At 32.7% G+C, this 26,230-nt stretch overlaps 1 protein-coding gene across 4 annotated transcripts in view; it reads right to left on the bottom strand.

Moving 5' to 3' along the window:
- Positions 1 to 26,230, bottom strand: part of LOC139502816 (frizzled-5-like) — a 69,673-nt gene that overhangs the window by 5,641 nt on the left and 37,802 nt on the right. For all 4 annotated transcript variants that reach the window (XM_071292421.1, XM_071292422.1, XM_071292420.1 and 1 more), the window contains exon 3: positions 16,450 to 16,489. The gene's annotated coding sequence lies outside the window, so the exon portion shown is untranslated. The remainder of the gene's footprint in view (positions 1 to 16,449; positions 16,490 to 26,230) is intronic.

The following is a 26,230-nucleotide window of genomic DNA, read 5'->3' as shown; positions in this document are numbered from 1 at the left end:
TCTTACTAGCTGTCATTGATTTTGTCTCCGTTAGCCGTATTTATAATCGAAAAACACTATGTATGTGAAAAATACAATGATGACAAAAGGGGACAAGATAAACAAATAAATGGGGAATGTGTCCAACGGACAAAGATGATGTCACCTCTTTGCATATAACGTTACCATGAAAGGGATAACACAAGAAGGTAAAAGTGACGCTACCCTAATTTGTACTTGATCTACGTTTTGTGGTAATAAGCATTGTGTATAAGTTTTACAACATTCGGTTGATGCCAACTTAAGCTAGGGAACCGAAACCGAAAAATTCAGCATTATTTTCGATTTGTAACGGGCATAACTCAAAAGAAGAAAAAGTGACGCCCACCAAATTCAATCTTGATCTGTGTTTTTTTTTGGTAATATTTATTTTGTATAAGATTCATTACATTTGGTTGAGACAAATTTTAGTTATAGAACGGAAACGAAAAATTCTGCATTTTTTTCTTCTTTCTTAAAGCTGCATTACTCTAGAACGGTAAAAGTGACGCCACCAAATAGCAAACTTGATCTGTGTTTTGTGGCTTTAAACATTATGTATAAATTTCGTAATATTCGGTTCCGCCAAACTAAAATACGGAAACCAATTCGAGGACGTACGGACGAACGGTTGTACAAACGAGCGGACGGACTTACAGACGGAGAAAGGTAAAACTTAATGTCCCCTGCATTACGGCTGTAGTATAACAAACAATGCAGCCAGGTTAGATATTCATAGAGCCGTGTTTGAAATCAATTTTTTACTATCTGGTATCTATCATGAATAGTCCGACTATTCAATTAAAAAGGACAGCACACTTATTTCACGGAGAGGCATACGGTACCCCTGCTTTACGGAAGTTCAAATGTTAAGTTTGTTATTTGGGAAATATTCGCGTCAGTTGAGCTGAAGCAATATTTAACGGTAAAAAAATGCATATATTATCTTCGTAGTAAGTTCCGATCTAATTGCAAAATATATGAAAGGTCCGAACAAATTGCTAAAATAAAAACACGACTTTCGTTTAGAGCATCGGAAAACAATTTAAAGTTACAAAATTTCTTAAAAGTGAATATTCTGACTCTTTTATCTTTTATTCAGTCTGATATTGGAGGTTTATCAATATGTCATGACAAGTATAAGAAAATATTGGCTACTTACGTTTGCACTGACTTATGAGTACTCATATTAAAAAGAATTAGTGGTGTTCTTGCCAAAGAACATATGATGACATGTTCTGACACGCAAAATAGGCCAATAATTAACTTAGAACTACAGGGGTTTGATAAACAGCGGTTAATTAAAATTCATGTGTTTCACAAATTCTGTCAATACCCTTTAGGGTAGCTAATTAAAAGAGTTAATCATGGTGCGTATTTTACAGTTCGAACGGTTACTGTGAAAAACGTTGTTGTTGAGAATCGGAGATACAAAAAATGTTGTTCACACATATTCCAATTGATGCTTTAAAACAAACCTATTACACCGACAACACAGCATGTGCCACACTGGATAAGATTGTGAAATTTTTTCACCCCCCCCCCCGCCCAAAGAAAACGGGGAAAGAAACGTTCTTTAAAAACATTGGGACACAATTCTAGTAAGCAAGAGAACACAACATTTTATATAGACTGGGTGTGTTAATGAAAAAACCCGAACTATTAACAGTTGTAGCGTATTTTCGGAGAAATGTGGAGATTCAGAATAAGATACTCCCTTATTTAGCAGCCTAGTTTGGTTTCAGAACTATGTTTAGATGGATCCATATACAATTCTTGCAATTTACACTACGTACACTATACAAAATGTTTTTTTTATCATTATTCTGACCGTTTTGATTTGTTTAACCATGGAAGTATTCTATTGTCAATAGAATACTTCCATGGATTTGCGTACTGAATGAAAAAACAGGCATGAACAGTAAATCGAATCTGTTATAATCGCAAAATGTATGAAATACAATAGGATTATTATATTTAATATAATTATCATTTTATCTTAAGTGGAACTATTACAATAGATGTCAATTACAGTCGCTAATCCCCTCGTTTGTAAATTAATTTATGTAAGATTATCCTTGATAAGACATGAAAAGAATAATTGAAAGATTTCAAAGATCATTATCAAAAAGTGGCACTTTTTGTTATCCGTCCATTATCCATATGTACTAATAAGATTATCTCCCCTTATAATCCGTTAGATAGGTATGTTTTATAGATAAGGAACCTCTCAAACCTATCCTGCTAAACTTTATGTTTATAAAATAATATAATCCACGTTATATTTTGTAATTAGTTAAATTAAAATGCTTACCGATCCTTAATTTTGGTAATTTGGATACTTCATGACGTAACAGCACGTGTCGTGCGAATTTTAACATGTTTCTTTGTTTTTACTTGGTTCTTCAACAGATGGAACAACAGAAATGTCTTCCGGGATGCCGTCAAACATCCAAAACTTATTAATTACAAAAACTGAGCGCATATTGCGGAGATATAGAATTATCAAAATAAAACACACGTCAGTTTCAATTTGGCTATGGACATTTGAAAAGTTTGTTTTAGTTTATATTTCCATGTTGTACCTACAAAGTTTGAAATCTTAGTTGCCATTTTTGCGTTAATTGAAAATAGATGGTATCCCATTCACTTCCCGAATTATTATTTGTTTTAACCAGGAACTTTCTATACTAAGTCCATGGTTTACCAGATTTTAAGATTGACATTTTTCACCTTTGCTGTAAACGTATTTTACGTTCAATACTATAGAAAATTGTAGATAACCAGGCATAGTTTACCCACTTACGATTTAGAATCCTAACGGTGACACATTCGCTTAAGGATGTACCTTGGTGAAGTTTCAGTGGAATAAGTGTCAAATGTTCGGACTCCTTGGTGTTTTCCCATATGATACAAGGTAAAATATTTTGCCCCATAACAATTATTTATCTTTTAACATAAGCCTTAATAGCTCATAAAAGGTCATTTAACAAAATTAAAGCAGATTCTTAATTTCCTATTTTTTAATTTGAGACCCAAATAATACCAATGCAAAATATAAAGTAAAAGTCCGAGTTAGCCTTTTCCCGCCATATTTTATTAATCAAATATCTTGAAAAGTAGCTCCATGACCTATCAATATTTCTAGCTTATTTTGATCTTGAACGAATACTCTTCCAGCTTAAAGTAGCAATTTTGAATTTTGAATTCATTTTATTTTTACCTTAGATCACCTAAGTACATCCTTAAAGGAAATGGTCGAAAAAGTTCTATCCTGAAATTTTCAACGTGAAAGAATGTTTTTGGCAATAATTGCGACAACTCGAATGATGTGGGAATAGCGTCAGTGAGATACAAATATTCATTCGAATGCAACAACGTATGTAACGTTCATTTTGATTGGATAACGTCAAAAATTTACATGGCATCAATTTACAATTATGCTATGGAACGTACGAGCAAGCGCAGACGATATATAACAGATATGAAGATAGCCGACATTATTCAAAACCATTTCCTATTGATGGTCAGTTTGCTATATAAACCAGTTGACCTATATTCCCACTTTATAAGTATATACTGTTAACAGAACGTTGATGTGTGATTGTTGAGAAAACGCATCAAAAGTTTTATAAAAAACGTGATGATCATTTGAAAAGTGCGATGAAATTTCACAAATGTCCATCATGAGTAAGATTTCATTTGAAAGTTGAAGAGCGGTGCATGAATCTATCTGTAAATGCATCACACAGTTTAACTTGATGACATATAGCCTGATACACCATCCGGAGCTCTGTTTTCCGGTTCCCTATCAAAGTGGTAACAACATTTTACGTACCAGACGGACGGACGGTATAACACAGACGCATTCACGTAAACCAGTATATAAACTTCATTTGAAGCGGGGATACAATTGTTGAACAATGCAGTTTATGTTAAATTATTGTGTCAAACTGAAGGGAATGCATGTTTACAAGTGTAGTTCGTGATTTTTTTTTCAATATTGCACTGTATTCTACTTCCTTATTAGTTGGTTTTGAGAATTTCACTAAAATACAAAAAAAAAAAAGGGCATATAGCCTACCATATTATGTGGTAACTAAATATTTCGTTTTTTTACTTGTTACGAAAAGTGTTTCCTGGTAATGTATTAAAAATACTATATTACCGTCATAAAGAAAATTAATTATAAAGTATTAATGTCTATTTCCCGAAATCGAAAAAAAAACCAATAAAAAAATAAATGATATATATCTTTAACCCCCCTTTTTCCCCAAAACAAAATTATCCGAAAAGGTCCTTGGTCAGGTGAGCGATAAAATTTTGTTGGTTTTCAAAGTTTACCACATGAAAATTTCATTATCATTATTATATCCGACAAGCCAATATGTTAATACTTATATTTAATCATTAAATTAAATTAATATTTGAACATAACTTTAAAACTTTGAACCAGATACACGTACCTGATGTTTGAGTATGCAAATTAAGGTCCTTGGTTATACTTCTCTATCGTGTCAGACTTGTTAGGTAAATGGTCGGATTATAATATTTAAAATATCCTCGTGAAAGCAGACCTAATTATTATAAATATGGCACTAAAGACCTAATACCCATGAAATCTCCTCGTTGTTTTTGAACAAGTAAAGGGTATTACAGTCCAGGTTTTAAGAGGCCTTATTACGACAGTTTTAATCAATGTTAAAGCGCTGTTTGTACCATCATGTTGACAATTGGGTAGATAAGCTGCAAGAAGGATGGACGAACTTTACATCGTTATATAACGAAGAGGCCAGGATGACGGACCCTCGAAGCTACTCCCGGGGATTTGGGAATGTGGACATTGGTCAAGAAGTATGTTTGTCCATACGTCGACAGTCGTAGTCGTAATATGTTGATATAAAAGAGTAAACAAATTAACCAAATGTTATCATAATAATTGTGATTTTTTTTCATATCAGAGAGAACTGGAAACAACATGTCATAAATATCCAATGGCAAATTTAGAGGCATATTCATTTCAATAAAAAACAATGCAAATAATATTTACCGTCTCGGAGGTTCGAACCAAGCACTGCAAGGGATGGCTATTTGTCAAACCGGAACAAACAGAAGAATAAAAAAATGCTATTTGATGCTGCTCTGCTATAGGCATCCGCCATGTAGAACAAGGTTCAAAATAATTTATACGTGCAATAAAAGCATGTTTTTGCTGTGTTTTGATAATTATGAACTAGTACAGAATGTACATTGAGAGTAATTTCAGCGTGATTAGTACCAGATACATATAATACAATATGTCTCTGCTAGTACATGTGCAAAGCAGGTTTTTTTTCAGTTTTATACCACAATAAAATATCATAGATAATATACGAATCGCTAATTACATTCTAAAAAGGTAATGTTTGTTAAACCTACTACAGTGTAGATCTTTATGGAATTGTTATATTCATTAATTTTTCGAATTTACTCGATAAATTTAGTTGACCGCTGTTACCTGTATTCCGCGCACTAACCTCTTAAGCCCTTTTATGTCAAATTTAAGGAAATGATCAAAGGTGATTTATTTTTTCGATAAAAAAAACTCTGATAAAAATCACATGAGTGGCATGCTTTTAAATTGCAGTAAAAACATATCACAAATCAAACGTTGAAGCCATTTCTTCTAATTGCATGAAAGGACCGGTCCCGGACTGGACACGTGTTATTACGACAATCCGATAGCAAATATATTAGAGTTAATCAGATGTTTACAAATATTATTGTATAATGGTTGATAAAGAGGATTTTGGACAGTTGGTCTGATAAACAGGGTGGGAATTCAAACATGTTTTCAAATTTGAACTTTAATCTTAAATGGGATTTTCAACACTCGAGGTCGATATGGAAAAAAAATATGATAAATTTTTCATAACCGTCTCTATCTAGCCTGAAAATGCTTATACGTTATTTTTTATAATGTGGTCAAATTTCATCAAAATATACCAATCTAGGTTTAAAGATGGTGAAATGATGAAAAGAACGATCCCCCTATTTTTCCGAACTTTCATATTCGGACTTACAATAAATAAAGACAAATGGATTTTAAACATTGACCTCTTAATATAAACACAAGGAAATTGATGTCTGATTAACAAGAGTGAAGACAATTCTGATGAACTTGTCGTCTGCAAATGTGTAATTAATTTACTTCTTGCATTATTTTCCACTAAAGAACATATTTTCATAATCTCTGAGTCACATATGTCATTGGGGCTTCTTACAGGGTCAAATATTTGAAGATAAAAAAAAAAGCTTAAAAATTTAATTCAAAAATCAGATTTTTTTTTCTGAACTACTTTCGAAGAAGAGAAAAGTAGATGCAAAACTGAATTTCAAATTCATAACTAAATTTTCAAGAATTGATAACCCTTAGATACCTTGCCAATCTTACGAATATTTCTAGGATTTCTTGAAGTGAAAGTTGCCTCCGGATAATTTTATCCAAGTTATTAAAGACGCATTCACATGACTCATGTCTTGGCATCTAAACTGCAACGGACATCTTAATCAAGTTAATTACCACATAATTTGTCTTTCTCGTCTGATTCATAGCAGTTTTATAAAATATTAAGTTTGGTCAAAAGATTGCAATCGCAACACCTGTTTAAAATCACATACATATATGGTTGGTCTTGATTTACGTATATATTAAAATTAAATAAGGTGTTAATTGTGTGAGCTGACACTTTTCTGTCTTAAATCTTTTACTAAGTATGCTATGCCAATTACTGATTTTTCGCTTACGACGGCAAGGCCCAAACTGGTGCATTACATGTGTGCACATTGCCATTACATTTGCGCACATTGCCATTTCATTTGCGCAAATTACCATTTCATTTGCGCCACAAATCGACGTCTTTCTTGCTTGACAAATTACTCCACGTTATTTCTACTCTGATAACTATAACGCGAACCATTGAATATCTTTCTACAGTTCTTAAGATTTTCTGTACATTTTTGAAGATATGGGTCGTTAGTTCAAATCCCGAGGCCCCCGAAAAGAAAGTTAACAACGCCCAGATCAATCGATAACAAACAAGAACCTCTTAGAATTTTAGCTTCACAAATTTCTCCTTTGTCGTTGATTATTGTTCTTCATGAATGTACGCTACTATAAAATTCACCATACATTATTGGTCTACATGGGGTTTTCCAAATCTAAAAATACTATTAACTATATTAAACTCAGACAAAATACTGAATAATGGCCAAAAATAAAGACCTGAGAAAAATGTCATAAAGAAAAGAAATACGAAAGGCCCTCAAATATTTAGGAGTTGAAGCTGTTACATGTACCTTTTACCATTTAAAAACATTTATTGTGGATACCGCCTTACAAAAACAATTTTACTCTTTGTATAAATATCGTTAGAACATGTGTAATTTATCTGCAGGTCAAAGGTGGAAATTTGACATATGAAATCATAATTAACTCACTTTATATAGACATAACTCGACTTAGCAAACATAACATGTTGTGATTTATTATATAACGGGAATCTTAAATTTTACAAGTTTTTAAATCCATGTCAATATGTACAATTGTTATATAATTATTGATATAAAATCCCCTCAAACTATCAAGCGGTTCTTATTATCAGCTCTTGATCAAATTTTATTTGTTATCATAAATTATGAAATATGTAAAGTCATTACAAGTAATTATGATTTAATAATCTTTATTAAAAAAAATATAAAGACTTGTGTTTGTCAAATTCAATCCGCTAGCTGTCAAATTCACAAAATAATATTTTCTTTATGTCCTTTAACACTGGAAAAAAATACCTCAAGCATATGTCGGGTCAGGTTTTTCCTTTTAAGATTAAATAATAAAATCATAAAGATTCTTTTCAAAATAGAAAATGTAATTTTCTGGCTTCTGTTGACTCCTGACGCAGAGAATAAACTTATGATTAAAGTTTCGTAATTAATTTCCGGTGAAATTCGAAAACCTTATAATTATGTGTACTACGTAGCAATTATCGCGATCCAGTAACCGTAGCTTTTTGTAAAAATGCCATGTGTAAACTAATCTAAACACAAATGGCGGACATCTCAATATCAGATTTCGATAATGAAACACAATGCCGTAATATTCTTACATACTTAGCTATAATTGATGTTTTGCAGTTTGTATCTTTAATGCAAAATCGATCGACTTATTTCTTCATCCAGCGGTTTAATTTCTTGAGAAACAGAAGAAGGCAGCATACAAAAGGTCACACCAAATATCGAAGTATAATAATAGGAATTTCTATAGAATAATAAAATTTTGTTTAGATATACTTCAAAATATTTAGAAAATAGTTCTAACGGTGTAATGTTCGTTTCACGTAAGACGTAACGTCAAAACGTATCATTTGGAATAATCCAGATTTAGATGAAATTAATAATTAGAACCAGATGCTCCGCAGGGCGCAGCTATATACGACCGCAGAGATTGAACCCTGAACAGTTGGGGCAAGTATGGACACAACATTTAAGCTGGATTCAGCTCTAAATTTGGATTGTGATTAAATAGTTGACACAGCATAGGTTTCTGACACAGAATGAATGTGGTCTAATGAACTTAAAATATTTTTTTTGCCTTTGAGCAATTCACTATGCTGTTGAATATTAATCCTCTCAAAAAAATGTTAGAAGAAATTTTCTTTTTATTTATGAAATCTGAAATGAGAAAAATTTACCCCCCATTTTTTTTCACATCCCCCTTTCCCTTTTTCCAAAACTGATCTCAATTCAAATTCCTAATGGAGTTTGCAACAATAACTACTCATTTAAATACATCATAAAATATTAAAATGTAAAATAAAGTGCTTGTTATCACTGAATGGTAAAGATTGTTTTAATTTATCAGTTGGTAGTTAAAGTGAATATACATTGTATATTGTATAAAACAATGGTTTAAGTTGATTCAACTACTATTCTGGACAAAGAAAGATAACTCCAATTGAAAATTTCTTGCTATTGCACAATATTGTGCAATTAGATATTTCTTGCTATTGCGCAATACTTTGCAATTGAAAATATTTGCTATTGCACAATACTGTGCAATTGAAGATTTCTTGCTATTGCGCAATACTGTGCAATTGAAAATTTCTTGCTATTGCACAATACGGTGCAATTGAAGATTTCTTGCTATTGCTGAATACTGTGCAATTGAAAATTTCTTGCTATTGCACAATACTTAATATAATAATTTTGGATCCTGATTTGAACCAACTTGAAAACTGGGCCCATAATCAAAAATCTAAGTATATGTTTAGATTCAGCATATCAAAAAAGGCCAAGAATTCAATTTTTGTTAAAATCAAACTTAGTTTAATTTTGGACCCTTTGGACTTTAATGCAGACCAATTTGAAAACGGGACCAAAAATTAAGAATCTACATAAACAGTTAGATTTGGCATATCAAAGAACCCGAATTATTCAATTTTTGATGAAATCAAACAAAGTTTAATTTTGAACCCCGATTTGGACCAACTTGAAAACTGGGCCAATAATAAAAAAATCTATGTACATTTTTAGATTCAGCATATCAAAGAACCCCAAGGATTCAATTTTTATTAAAATCAAACTAAGTTTAATTTTGGACCCTTTGGACCTTAATGTAGACCAATTTGAAAACGGGACCAAAAATTAAGAATCTACATACACAGTTAGATCATGTAGATTCGGCATATCAAAGAACCCCAATTATTCAATTTTTGATGAAATCAAACAAAGTTCAATTTTGGACCCTTTGCGCCCCTTATTCCTAAACTGTTGGGACCAAACCTCCCAAAATCAAACCCAACCTTCCCTTTATGGGCATAAACCTTGTGTTTAAATTTCATAGATTTCTATTTACTTATACTAAAGTTATGGTGCAAAAACCAAGAATAATGCTTATTTGGGCCCCTTTTTGGTCCCTAATTACTAAACTGTTGGGACCAAACCTCCCAAAATCAAACCCAACCTTCCCTTTATGGGCATAAACCTTGTGTTTAAATTTCATAGATTTCTATTTACTTATACTAAAGTTATGGTGCAAAAACCAAGAATAATGCTTATTTGGGCCCCTTTTTGGTCCCTAATTACTAAACTGTTGGGACCAAAACTCCCAAAATCAATCCCAACCTTCCTTTTGTGTTCATAAACCTTGTGTTTAAATTTCATTGATTTCTATTTACTTATACTAAAGTTATTGTACGAAAACCAAGAATAATGCTTATTTGGGCCCTTTTTTGGCCCCTAATTCCTAAACTGTTGGAACCAAAACTACCAAAATCAATTCCAACCTTCATTTTGTGGTCATAAACCTTGTGTCAAAATTTCATAGATTTCTATTCACTTTTACTAAAGTTAGAGTGCGAAAACTAAAAGTATTCGGACGACGACGACGCCAACGTGATAGCAATATACGACGAAAAATTAAAATTTTTGCGGTCGTATAAAAACGAAACAAAAACACCTGATCATTGCTTGTGTAACGAAAAAAAGAGACCTACTATTTTCATCCTAAAAGATTTATCATTCTTATTGTTAATAAACATATTAGAATATGCCATATTAAAAGTTCATTGTATGTCCGATTTTGTTAAAGGCAAATTTCTGAACGGAGTTTAAGTAAGAGAGTTATTTCCCTTTTTAATTAGTATGGATAGCTACACAACTGAAAAATGCCTAAACATGAAGATTCAATTTTAGCTTTTTATAACATCACTAGAACACACCCGTGATATCACGGGTACGTGACTGAATTATAGTATATAACTATGCGCAAGCCTTATTTTAGTATTAGTATTGTCATCTGATAAAGTCATGCCGATTATAAGATACACAGTTTTTCTCTGCTTTCAAGTCTTTCTGTTTGAACCCGTCGAACTGAAACAATAATATTAATTATTTGGAAATCAAAAGGTCCTGGAATGGAGTATTTTTTAATCAACAGCATTGTCCTGTATAAGTTATAAATACAGTTGAATTCTTTGCTTCGCTGTTTTACGTCATGCCCACTAACAAATTGAAAACTGTACCTATACGCCTTATTTTTAGTCCAGATTTTTAGCATTCGTATTGTTATCTTAGAAAGTCTTACTAATTAAAATACTACAATAGGTAACAATTTGACAATTTAGTAGTGTCAACCCTGTGGTTATGACCCGTGTATATAGCATATTAATCCTGAAAACAACGTTTGGTGGTGCGCCTGTCAGATGCGGAACGTACAGATAAGGTAATAGGTAACAGGTGAATATACTATTGGTATCGGTAGCGGATTCGACCCGGAACTTCTTAATTATTGGCAATATTAATTACATGGAAAACAAAAGGGCCTGGAGTGGTGTAATTTTTAATCTACACCTTTGTACTATATTAGTTATATATAAAGTTGAATTCTGTGATTCGTCGTTTTTACGTGATGACGGCTAACAAATTGGACCTCGTAATTTTAGTATTATAGATATACATAATTCCAATTTATCGTTGGTGAGGTACGTGGACAAGTGAGGTAAACATTACACTTTTCATTTAGTCAATAACAGTGGTTGATCCTCGGTTTGTGGAAAGGAAAAAAAAAGGGGTTGGGTGGGGGGGGGGGGGGGGGGGGCGGGGCTTCCAGTATTATAAAAAAGAGGGTGCTGTAGTCCTTTCCCCTCAACTTAATCCATCACTGATTATTATTGTGTTTTTTTTAAAGGAGTAAGTCCGGTGAGGGCCGATTTTGACCTCAAATTTCAGGTTCATCTGAGGAAAAATTTTGGACATTTTTTAAACACTTAAGTGTCTATTTCAGTTGATTCAATTAGTTTATGCGAAAGATTTTAACTGATTTACTTACTCACTAAAAATGCTCCGATTCTAGCTTAAATATGAAAAATCTATCAAATATGATAAAAATGTCACTTTTCAGGTGGTTTTTGTAAAAAATGAAAGTGGCCGCATCCGTGTTGATCCTCAACCTTAATACAACTTATGTATTATCATCAAATGCAACTTACATTTTAATATTAAGAATGAACACATATGCGGCCACTTTCATTTAAGACGGAAACCGTCTAAAATTTAACTAAAATGCTAAAATTGTGAAGATTTCAGTAATTTAGCATGGCTAAATGATGCTAGTACCCGATATATGTGCATTTTATTGTCAAAAACAACCCATATTTATGTAGCAGAAGCATTCTACTTTTCAATAAATGACTAAAAGTTTACATTATAACAATTTTGTAAAACTGCTATATTTTGGGGCCAAGAAGAGGTCTTACTGGACCTACTCCTTTGAGTTTAATTAATCCGTTTCGCCATGTTCGTATAATCGAGTTTGGCCATAAGGATGTTGGAAATCTCGCATTGTTTATGACTTTTGTACTTCTATATATACCAAATATTACACGATATATCATACACAGGAAATTGAAACAAATCAATACCAGTTTGTACTTATTTACTAAGGCATTACACGGGAACTTAATCTGAATAAAGTACAAACCCTGTATTCACGCTCTGCTTACGAGACTTTAAGCGAGGCGTGAACACAGAATCTGGTTTTCAATCAGATTGCGATAGAACTGATCCAGATCTATAATATTGTGAGAAATCTATAATATTGTGAGAAAAGCACTAAACTGGAGTTCTTATACTACAAAATCCAACGGCTAAGAACAACATTGCAACACATGCTTTTCTTATACCATTTGTTTTAAGTATTTTCACTAAATTTATTGAATATGTATACTGATTTAAAATTTTGAATCTGAAAAACATGATTTTGCATTCATTAAGGAACACAAGCGAGGCGTGAGCACATAATCTGTTGTTTAATCAGATTGCGACAGAACTGATCCAGATCTATAATATTGTGAGAAACGCACTAAACTGCATGGAGTTCTTATACATGTACTTCAAAATCCAACAACTAAGAACAACATTGCACAAGGACATGCTTTTCTTATACCATTTGTTAAGTCTTTACAGTAAATCCATTGAATGTGTAAACTGATTTATTTTTAATACATGGTTTTGCGTTCATTTTTTTGTACATAAGTAAGGCCGTTAATTAGTTTTTTCGTTGAATTGTTTTGCTTTACATTTGTAATTTGGGGCCTTTTATAGCCGAATAAATATACGGTAGGGGTTTTACTCATTGTTGAAGGCTGTACGGCGACCTATAGTTGTTAATTTCTGTGTCATTTTGTCTCTTGTGGAGAGTTGTCTCATTGGCAATCACGCCACGTCTTCTTATTTCTTTTCGTTTGAACTAGTGTACAGTTTACAGTAACTGCAAGTATTCTAAGATCAGTGCCATGTGTTTTTGTTCAGTTTTTTGTGTGCTTTTAGTGCAACTCTGTTGAGTTAAGCCTTTTCTAAATGATATTTATTGTGTGTGCTTATGCTGTATTGTTACACCATTATCCTAGGTCATGGAAAATAGATGTTTAACCCTTCATCATTCTTTATGTGCCTGTACAAAATCAGCAACTCTCGATTCCATGATTGTTTAATATCACATAATTTAGACTTGCATTATTCGGTGAAATATCTTTGCTTACTGCATGATGTCAAAAAACGAGATATTTTGATTTAAATATTGACACAGCGCTCTATATGTTTATACACAAGACCTTTTCGATTGGCAATTTTAGTTTTAAATTTATCAGAGGTTTCGTTTTTGGCAGTTCGTGTTCAAGTGGAAATATCATACAGGAAAGTTTAATTACAAACAGTTAAAACTGGACAAAACTGTCCGAAAGAGACATCAACCCGGAATAATGTTTAACAACCCATCAAAACTATATTAAGCAAGATTTTTGTCTATCAAATTAACACACTCAACAAATATTTACGATAGTTAAACAAACATTATGCTTGAAGTAAGATAGAAATGTCAACAATTTCTTTACAAATCTCCGGAACGTGTTATTTACTGAGATGACTTAAAACGTTTACCAGATTGCCCCTAGGACTGCTGCATCCTGGGAGTAAAAGGGATGACACGGTATTTATTTAACGTCAAGAACGGATTAAGTTTTCAATAGCAAACAAGTTTTTTATAGTTCATTATGTACTCTTAATCCGGACTCCTACCTAGTCGCACCAGATGAATTATCGCCCTTGGCTCAGTAATTAGAAACATAACATCAGTATCGACAATGTCAATTCACATGCGAAAATTTTAAGATAAAGCAGAGATATATTAGTGTTGTGTATGACGGAAACTAAGAAGCAGCTCAAAAAGAAATACAGACGTGGTTCTGTTGTTTCGTAACTCTTTATAAGAAAAGAACGTTGTTGGGGTTGCTTAGTCTTTTTGCTTATTTGTAGTGTTTTGATGACGACTACATATATATTATAGTTGTTTTTTTCGACATGCATGATGCTATTGTCGGTTATTCTTTGAATTGAGATTTTTCTATTGCCATTATGTTGTCTTCTGCCATTTTCACCCTAACTTTCTATTATCTTCCATAATTTTCTATAAATTGGCTTTACGATTGTCTCTTAGTGATTGGAAGGTGCTACATTGTAACCTTTCGATTTTCAAGATGAAAAGTTGCAATCAAAGACCGTTTTTATTATTGTGGACTAATTCTTGTGAAACTGTCCCCTTCACACACACCTTGTATTCCATCTTTTCTAACTTTAAGTACAAGCTTCTAATTAGTCGATTTCATTATAAATACCATTTCAATAAATAGAAAATATTATACGATGTCAAGCTGTGACACACGACAAAAGGGAGTCAGCCCTCTGACCCATGATTTTACCATGTTAAAAATGAGGATTCTTTTAATTCGGTATACCATGTTGACACGCTATTTGTTCAAATCCTGAATAAAACTACAAGACATCTCAGATGGTTAATCTTGATTATGATTTACAAAAACACCTGTCTATCGCCCTTAATTAGCAACTTTTCTGGTCATTTAAGTATTTTGTTGTGAGAGCTTTTCTATTCTTGTCTAAAGAATTAGTGATTCGTTTCGTTTCTATAGCTCCGTAATAATGAAAAGACCTGCAGGTAATCCCCAAATCGATTACGATTGGAGAGCATCGATTTTCCGTACAAAACTGACACGTGCTTTTGTATACCTATTTTCAAGTGCCAATTAAAGTGTCTCACAAAGTGCTGAACAAATGCATGTTGTGAAGGGTTTATTGATATAAAATTATTTATTTAAAACTGCAGTAATTTAAATCAGCACTTCAGTTGCTTGTGATGTTCATCTATAAATCATTAAAGACACCATACAAACTTTGCAAATAGAACCTTTTATCCTCTTTTGCACAATAAAATCAAATAATTAGACATTAAGTACATAGAAGTTCAATAAAGTCTACAGCAATTTGGTAATGAGTCCGTGAGATTGGAAGTTTTTTTTTACTGCATATTAGCAGGAAATCATGTGTCACATGATAGTAAATGTAGATAAGGGGAATAACTCTTGTTCAATTCCCTCCCTATTCGAAGTACTTCATGCTCTTTAAGAACAAACCCGCAAACACTGACATCACCATCCATAAAATTGAAAGTCAAATATTTGATTTAAATCAACACGATTGAATTGCATTATTGGGCTTTAGTTAGGTCAGGTCTGTTTAAAAATTGGCTTAGGTCGCAAAGTCACGTTTAAGGTGGTACCCAACAAAATTAATTTGGCTCGTTTAATTTTCTTAAAATTTTGACAAAGTATTTAATTTGACCCCTTTTACCAAAATATAAAAATTTCAAAAATTTGAACCAACCGTTTTATCAGAAAAATTACACTGGTTATATAGCAGTTTGACAAACACTTATTTTGATCAATGAAAAGCTTAATTTTCCCTTAACAACACTACGTAATTAAAACGTTAAGATGATTTTACAGAGTTGTCTCCCTGTAGTGTTAGGTACCACCTTAAGCAAACCATTTAGTTCTAAACTGATCTGATCATGGGTCTAACTTCTTTTTTTGAAAAGTAAAAGTCGTTTTAAATGAGTCGTTATGACTAGTCACAAGGTCATCCATAAGCCTCAAGAGATTACAGTTTTAATTTGATACAGTTTTAATTTGACCATGTTTAACAACTTATTGTTTTATCGTTTTCAAGGTAAATTGAAATCGTCCATCTTCTGTTCAACGTAACAACTGCAAAGAGTTCGACAGAGCAGTCCAATTCAGCTACATATAAAGGACAACATAAAACTGGACCCCTGTTGTGTTCACTTATAGCTACACTAACCGGTACGAAGCTATAGATGGAATGGCGGACCAGTTTAAGGACAACACCATGTCCAACAATTACCCGTAACAGAGAATCATTGTTCAATATGAGAACTTCAACAGGTGACAAAAGTACAATAAAACATATTTCAACAGTGTTTTTGAACGCAGTGTAACGATGTAACCTTTTGAATTTACTCACCTAAGTTTTCATCGATCTGCAAGTATTCTGTCACAAAAGTCTGAAATAATAAGAATAAAAAAAATCTCATTTATTATGATGTCAGTGTAATATTTAACACTACCAATCGCTAAAATAATCATTTGCCAGTATATTGACAACAAGAAAAATTATGTTTAAACACAACTAAATGTGCTACACTGTATAATTGTAAGACGTTAACTATCGAAGTTGAACGTCTGAAGTAAAGTTAGAATTTATTATTAGTCTCTTAAAAATCTTTTTTTTTTATAAAATAGATGCATACAAAATAAGCCGACTTACAATAGCGCTTGTTTCAAATAAATCCAAGTTCAACCACACATATATCAGACATTAATAATAGTCATATAAAACCATTTGCCAACGTACAACCGCAGCTTTACCACACATATATAGAGACGAAATACTAATAAGAAGAGAATTTTCTTGTCACAAATAAGACACCTGATTATTAAGTGGTGATCGGATTAGCAGGCTGGTTGACTTTAACGCGCCATTATCTTGTTAAACGATGGTCGCTGGGACAGACGCCAATTAAGCTCTATTTTTTCTTAAGATAAAAACTTGTCAATAAACTGTCTGTTAAAGAGAAGATCACGGTTTGTCATAGCATCAAAACAGATTAATAAACATGAGAATCGATGTATAAATGACAAATAAGTATATATTTGGATTACAAAATCTACACTAGGAATAGGCATGTACTATTACAGGAAGTTACTCCTGTACAGTACTTACATGTATCTCTACAGTATGTGAAAAAAAAGGAAAATAACAAAAAAATACCGAACTCAACGGGAAAATACCAAATGGAAAGTGTTCGATCAAATAACAAAATTAAAAGCGCAAACACATCAGACGAATAGAAAGCAATTCCCATAGCAAACGAATAGAAAACAACTAGCATATTCCTGACTTGGTATAGGCATTTACTTATGTAGAACATAGTGGATTCAACCTGGGTGCATGTACAATTATTATTATTATATGTATGTATCCTATAAGCTGTATTGCTTTTGGAATAAAATGTTATTATTATCAATAGCTTAACCTCTCACTTAAGACGGGCAGTCACATAAATTCCATTATGAGGAAAAGTTCGAAAAAAAATAAGTTTGAGATGTGTTCTGCCAAACAATTGTCATTAGTATAATTGTGTGGTTAGTTGTTGCAATATCGACTAGTTCGTTATTATTCCAGTTAAAAAAAACAACAACAACAAAGCATTGCTCTGTTTCTTGTCGGTCATATCTTAAAATTTATGCGTACTACCCTTACACACTGTATGTATAATTTTTGGTAAGCTCATAGGCGGATCCAGAGGGGGCCCTGAGGGGCCCGGCCCCCCTTTCGTGGGAAAAAATTGGTTGATTATATAGGGAATCATTGAAGCATGACTGGAGCGGGCCCCCTCTTAGGTCAGTCAGCGGTCCCCCCTTAGGAAAAGTTCTGGATCCGCCACTGAAGCTCGATTAATACATATGTAAACTGCCAAAATATAAGTATTTTAAGTCAGTGCCAGGAGGAAGAAAACAAAAATATGGTATGTTTCGCCTTGAATCGTTGAAACTTATTCGAGACTAACTATCCTATTAAACATCAAGATGAAAAATCCTGTCAAAAACCAACGACAAAATCATTACGTCTTTAAATAAAAGCATTCTGTGAAATTTTCTGACAGCTTTGTGGCAGACAATAGCTCTTCAAAATCTCTCCACTTCAGCAAATTAACAGAGAAATTTGTTCTGACATTTTGTCCTGTCAGTTTTCGAGACAATGGACAGGAAAGCAGCCGACATAATAATGATGTCGACTGCTCTTTAAAAATGGACGTGAAAAATGAAACTTAATTATGACAGCCATTAGTTTACAACTGATGATTACTGTCTATATAAGATGATGGACAATTCAGAGTTATATATAATTTTATGCGATTATAACCGGAAATCTGAGAAGTGTCACGTTGGACAAATAGACCGGAAGTAGTAATCATTAAAATCCATTAGTCTTACTAATGTATTGTTTCGCATTCGGAAAGATATACGATAATCGTCGAATGAGTATGAATACTTAACAATTAAAACAAAAGTATTGTCTGTATTAACAGGAGTCGCTTAGTCACGTTGTATTACTTAATAAAATAACAAGGACACTTAGGAGAAACAGGCGAAATCGAAGACTGCGCGCGAGCATATATTTCGACATTTAAATATCGCGTTTTGTACTTGAAAATATTATAATTTATCTCTCACATCTTTAAGATCGTTAAGATGCAACTATTTGAACAGCAGTGGTCATCTTTAAACCTCCTGAGGACATATATCTTCGATGATAGGAGAGCATAAGAATAAACGAACTTGTTTAAAGTCTTGTGGATTTTTTGCACATTAATTGCCTACGTAACAGAACTTCTTTGATACTTTTTCATACTCTGTCATGGGTAGCGATAATTGGTTTACCAATATATGTGCACATCATATTTTATTTCCGTGCTTCTAGATAGTGGTCACCATATATAAGTACTTGTCCTGTGCATGTTTGCAGCGGGTTTTTATTGTGTTGATGATTTTAATAACATAAGGTTTTAAAAGGCAAAAGATGATACATGTGCGTAAGTAGAAATGGTTAACCCCAGCACATTGTGTTCCTGTACTGACCATGTTAAGAAGGTTAATTCGTTTGTCTTTTGTCATTTCCTTTGAGTCGGGCTTCAATGTTTAGTATGAACTATTGTAATCTATATTGTTTGGATCAAAAACAGAAAACGACAAAAATACATCAAAATATCTCTTAGAAAACTAGACAAACTCCACCCAAACCGTGGGTTACCTCTGGTTCCCCGGAAGTGTTAGGAGACAAAAGGATGAGAAACGTCAATACCAAACTAGAAAAAAAAAAATTACACGATGAAAAAAAATAAATCTTCAGTTGTAGTGTAACTTGCTATAATAGTTCACTCAACGCATTGTGACTTGGATGGAGAGTTGTCTCAAATTTTTTGTCACTCATACCACATCTTCTAATATCTATTTTCCAGCTAGTTTATGTCAATCTTCGTTTTATCCAAAATTATCTCTATTGGATATTTCATAGAACTTAACGCAGCGTTAAGAAGATTCATAGATGCCTTTCCTGGAAATCGAAAATTGTATCTTTCTTCCGATTGTATTAGCTTTTCTGACTTAATAAAACAAAACAAAGATCCCTTCCTTTTCATCATGGTATGAAAATATCATGCAAATAAAGCATACATTTCTCATCGAAATTCAGTATATGGTCATACGATTAGTACTTATTTTTTTCAAAAGGTGCTAGAGCTATAAACGATGTACTTTGAAATAATCAACGAACGATATATTTTTTTCACAGAGGTCAATATTTTCTGCAGCAAGCAGACATCACTATTATAAAAAAGCCCACAAACAACAGATGAAACAAAATCCTAATCCTCAGGAGTTGTCGTCCAAAATTATATTCTTTAATAAATATATGAAAATCAATCAGTCTTTTTAATTATTTTTAACGACATCAGGTGTCTAAATACAAGAAATCTATTAACTTCTAGGAACGAAATCCACGGGAATGCATAATATACGGAGTCAATTTAGAGACGCCTCCAGAAATCCGGTATTTTATTACAAAAGGCTATTTCTGAAATATAATCAAAGATTAAGAGTTTACAACCTAGAAGAAATAATGACTTGTTTTTGGTATTAATTTGTAAGTAATTGCTTGTCTGGAAATAAAAGTTCAATTCAAGTTATGATCTTAATGTCTGTGATGGAAACCATATACCGATTTTGAAAATACTATTGAAAAGCTGTATAGAATAAAATATGACGAAGAACCAAACCGAGATCTAAGAGGTGATGAGATTTAAGAATAAAGGAAGAAACTGTTAGTGGTTTTTTTTTTATCTTCAGCTGCCGTGTGATTTAAAGGAACTTACAATATGCTCTTAATTTGCGGTTCCATAATTATAATATGCTCACACAAAGCATAAGCTTCAATATGAAGTCAAGATGAAATGCAAAATTTGTCAAGTACATGTATCAACTTTGCTCAATCAATCAATCAATCAATCATTCTTTTATATGGTTGCCATCACATCAGCTACTTAACAACACTTGTTTAAGTACGTTTCTATGATAGTAACATTACTTTTCCTGTTTAGCTGTTCGTCTGTAAACATGTTTAAACCAAACACATTTTGTATGTGCCAGTCCTAAGGTATGAACATGATATTAAGTAGTGGTCATTTGTTTCTTTAAATAATATTTGTTTTTTCCTTTTATTTAAGTTGTACATAAAACAGGCCATTAGTTCTTTCCTTTGAATTGTTTGTAATTTTTTCGTGTTGAAGCCTTTCTATAAATCGCAAATGTGGTATTGGTTTTTAGGCTACATGGTGACTTCTATACGTCATGTTGAGCTGAGAGCTCTGGCGGAAAGTTGTACTGACTCGCAATCACACAACATCTACTTTTTCTAATAGATGTATGCAATTTGTAATTTTTAAAACCAAAAATTAAGAGGAAAAGGGGCTCCTGTATTTTACTCACGTTAATAAAAAAAAAGAAAAGAGTCTGCTGAAGTAAAAGACGGAGAGAACCACCTCCGACTGCGGAATTTCTCGCTACGTTGAGGACCCATTGGTGGCCTTCGGCTGTTGTTTGCTCTTTGTTCGGATTGTTGTCTCTTTGACATAATTATCCCCCATTTCCATTCTCAATTTGGACTATACTTAAATATTTGAACCTATGGTGTGACGGTAGTCATTGTTAAAAAAATGCATTCTTAATCCAGACGGCAAAAAAAAAAAAAAAAATAATCAAATCTCTATAATTATAATAATGATAATACCCAACATTAAGCTAAACCATAAAATGTCTGTAAATTTTCAATAACGGATACGACTAATTCTCCGAACACTGATCGAAGACAGCAATAGCTAACATTTCATTTAAGGAGAATATTAAAGAATCAATTTACTATAAACTATATAATTAGCCTTCCAATCAGAATGCGATTATGTTTTTTAAATTATAGATACGAAAACATAATAATTGAGAAATTACGGAAAAACATTTCCGGAAAATTGGGTATAAGTATTACTCGGAGAAAGGCTGCACGTTTAACTGATCAAAATATAATCCAAGGGGCGGTATGGATCTACAAATTAAGAGTTTTATTTCTTGACATATCAAATCACGAGTAGAAAATAATTCGTCTTTTGTCTTGTCGTTATTTCAAAACCACTATTATTAACATAAGGTGTCATTGTCTTTTGTCTTGCAGTTAATTCAAAACCACTATTATCAACTTTCAGATACTCTTCCTTTCGATCTCTTTTTGAAATGATGAAGCACTGGAAACAGTTCTAATGAATACACGAGGTGGAAAATAGACCAAATGTTCTGTTTGCCGAAAGTTTGTCCGAAAAATAGAGATTGCACAAGGTAATTCGTTTCTCGAACTGTCTTTACACTAAATCCGTTGGATGTGTAATGATTGATATATACTTAATTTTAAAAGAAGATGTGGTATGATTGAAAACGAAACAACTATCCACAAGAGATCAAATGGCACAGATATTACCAACAATAGGTCACTATTAGACTTTCAACAATGAGCAAAGCCCATACCGCATGAGATCGGGAGAACATGATATTATTTAGTTGTTATCGGTTTTGAACTAGATTTCAGTCACTGTGAGAACTCTTGTATCGTTGATTTGTGTTTTTCACTTTATGTTAGTATTAGTTGGTTTTGTGTTAGTGTCCGAGGATTCTGATGAGTCAATCCATTTGAAACTAGTTTCAGAACTAGTACTATATATAATTTTGTGCTGTTAAGCAATTGTTACAGGTTATGGGGACAAGAAGATTGACTAAAAACTCAAGTGATGAACTGGATGAGCTAGACTACTCTAGAACAGATTTTGACATTTTAATTTTAAACTGCTCCTGACAGTTTTGCTTAGAACTACTACTGATAATTCAACCCTTAAACAGGACAAGGATAGAACTACTACTGATAATTCGAACCTTAAACATGACTAGGATAGAACTCTTCTAAAGTTGGACTTTTCAAAACAGTTTTTTGACAGATTATACGAACAAAGATATAAAAGTTTATAAATCTGCAAATAACACCATTTTCTCCAAATAACAAAACACACTAGGATTAACGTATACGATAATTACTGTATATTATTATAATTAAATATCATTGCTGGTGGAGATTTATTTCCCCGAGGGTATCACCAGCCCAGTAGACAGACACTTCTGTGTTGAATTGGGTTATCATTGATATGTTCATTATTATAAATTAACTGTTCACAAAACTTTGAATTTTTGAAATACTAAGGCTTTTCTACCTCAGGAGTAGATTACCTTAGCTGCATTTGGCAAAACTTTCAGGGATTTTTGGTCCTCAATGCTCTTCAACTTCGTACTTTATTTGTCATTTTAAACATTTTTTGATTCGAGCGTCACTGATGAGTCTTTTGTAGACGAAACGCGCGACTGGCGTAAGTGTAAAATTTTAGTCCTGGTATATCTATGATTAGTTTATTTTCAAGCCCTAAATCAGTATGATTTAAATTTGGAGTTCAAACGATTTTTTCGTTTCGTTAAGAAAATAAATATCTAAAAAAAAAGTTATGAATGCTGATTTGTATTTATTATACATATTTTTTTCTCCTAAAATCCGATTCAGCCGAGTTTGTAAAGAGTACATGTATACTTTAGCCTTTTAATGTATAACTTTGAAGAAAGATAACATCTTTCGATCTTGTATAGTGCAAAAATGCACATATAGAAAATTACCGTACAAAAGACCTGTTGAAATTTAGTTAAATCTTTTTTCTGACAAATCCAGATTTTTATCAATCCAGTGTAGCGCCAGACAACCACGATTAATGTTGATTTTAACCTATCAATCAATATTTTGCCAATACACAAAGTAATAAAGAAATACATTGTATTAATGTAGGCTACTGGTGACATTTATTAATACTTGTACAAATCGTCTAAAAATAGCGTCAAAATATTTTTTTTAGTATTCTGAAATGAGTTGAATAAATCTCAATAAGTCCGCATGATGATATGATAAAATTTAGCATTAAGAAAACTTGAAGAATTATAAGTCTGAGGACATGAATGCCCCTTCTCAAGTTTCCAAGTTAAGTAGGGAATTACTCTGGAACGGTAAATGACATTCTGCCCAAATTCGATCTCTGTCTGCATCTTATGGACCCAAGCATTATTAAGCATGAGTTTCATAAAATTTGGATTAAAAAAACTTATATAAGAGAGCTGAAACTTAAATGGGACGAACAAAAAAGACAGAGGGAGGAACGAAAAGAAGGAGGGCAGACGGTAATGGTAACCCTCAATGTCCCCGTTTCGAACGGCGAGGGCAAACAAATAAAACAAGTAATAATCTAGAAACACGGGACAGTGATACGTAAGCTATTATATTCATAATCAATAATCAGTCAAATATGCATGAAATTTTAACTTTACATATTTTTTCAGCCAGTTGATGTTATACTTTTATTCTGTTCGACCTCTAGATATTTCACTTTCGAAGATACCGATCTGCAAAATGATTTAAATAATAGAGCATATCTTAATTGAGATTTGATTACGGAGTTCGAGGTGACATGCCAAATTCCTGCTTTGCATGTTAAAATGTATAATGTATCAAGGAACATTGTATGAACTGGTACCTGTTCTGTGACATTTCTGGTACCACCCAAGTACTGGGGCGAGGGCAGACTAAATGATTATTTATCCGAGACATCTTTCTATCAAGGAAACCAATTAACCTCCGGAATATAAGACCGTCTCTGTTCAATATTTAGTATCCAAGGACTGGAATGCAATTTATTTGAGTATTTTTTATTAATGCTTGCAAAACCAAGGCTCAACTGCATCCTTAATTTATGAATGACAGAGAGGGCTTTGTTGTTCTGTCGTTAAAAGACATCATAAATAGATCTGAATACAGTCTTCAAATATACTAAGGAGACAGTATAAGTTTAAATAAAACGTGCATACATTTAACAGAAACTAATCCCAAAGAGCTGCATTCGAGACCAGTTCTTCTCTGGGACAACATCACAACCATTAAGAGAAAACTACACAAAATGCTCAATGTACTAGTAACAACTTAAGGGGGACTGAGTTCTCGAGTCTTTCATAGCAAAACAACAAAACACTTAGCATGTATAGCAAAAGATAAAAATTTATATAATGTTAAATCTGCGAGAATCCCCCCTCCCCCTAACTGTATATCACATAGGTGTTCAATAACATATTTGGAACCCAAAAACATCGAGTTTAATGCCCCTCACTGAGATATTTATGACTGCACGTTTGGAATAAAAACTTACATGTTTAAGAAGTTGGGTTTTACTTTAATTTAATATATTTCTTAAAACAAAAGACCACCCAAACCTTTTAAAAAGTCCTTAAAAACATTAATCTTTGTAAACAAGAAATAAGATTAACAGATAGCAGTACAATAATCTCAAGTTGTTTGGTTTAAGCTTCAAATTGTTTGGTTTAAAGTGCACCAGGTTCAACTGTAATATTGACAGCTTTCAAAACATGACAACATTTTACAAGTACAAGTCAAGTACTATTTTGTCATTTGGTATACATGATACAATGCGATATTTGTTTATATAGCTTGTCATGATTTTCGAGATTTGAACCCGTCGAGATCCTATATCTAATGCTGGCGGAAGCCTCTTTTCCAGGCAGGAAATTAAGCATTTGAAATACCACAATACGCGACCTTTTCAACTTAGACAGTTAGAAAAGTAAACAAATGCATGTCAAAACGCACAGCGTGCAGTAATCTCCTAAAATTAAGACAAAGTACAACATGGTTTATTTTAAAGTCTGTATTTATATTTACAGAAAAGACAAGATAAACTGAGTACAAGTACTGCTATACACAATTTGAAGCCTTGCATACGCTTTCATTTCAATTTTACATGGACAATAAAACCCAACAAAAACCAAAAGCGAAAAGAGGAATATGTTTTTTTCAGTTAATCCTTTTTGTTATGATAATTGTTTATAATGAAAATAAAATTAACAATTTAAAATAATTTTGAGTGCATTCATAGAAGTTTCATTTGTGCCGCAATGCATATAACACCCTGTTATAAGTACTGCAGATGCAATAGGCACCACAGTCCAAATTCGTTAGTTCTGAATGCAAAAATTGTATTGCAATGGAAATCAGATCGGCAGATTTAAATAGGTTGTACATGGAAGTAAAAATAAAGTTAAGAATGACTTTTGAGGAAACATATACTATTTTAACTGTCGCAGAGTCATGCGACCAGAAAATGTCGGACTCCACCAAAAATGATGTATGTAAGGGAACGACCATTTAAGTTCCAGAAGGGGTTATGTTTTTTTTTTCTTTCTAAACAATATTCTGATGACAAAAAAGTTAAATGGTTGCTCCCTTCAGTAACAAAAATTAACAAATGTCACGTGATACAACCTTTTGAGCCTCCAAATTGAAACAATAATCATCTTAACTCTTATTAAAATGCTACGAATAAAAAACATGTGTGTGTGTGGTTTTGTTGACAATTTAAACCTGGAGATTTAACTGAAAAGGACATGTATAAAACTACTCAATTCAAAGTCACAACAATGTTAACGGGTCCAAAATAACTTCGATTTTACAAAAAAATCGTTTTCACTGGTACAAAATCAGATTACTGCCA

Source organism: Mytilus edulis, chromosome 14, assembly GCF_963676685.1.
Source record: "Mytilus edulis chromosome 14, xbMytEdul2.2, whole genome shotgun sequence".
Lineage (NCBI taxonomy): Eukaryota > Metazoa > Mollusca > Bivalvia > Mytilida > Mytilidae > Mytilus > Mytilus edulis.
This window is presented reverse-complemented; position numbering and strand designations above follow the sequence as displayed.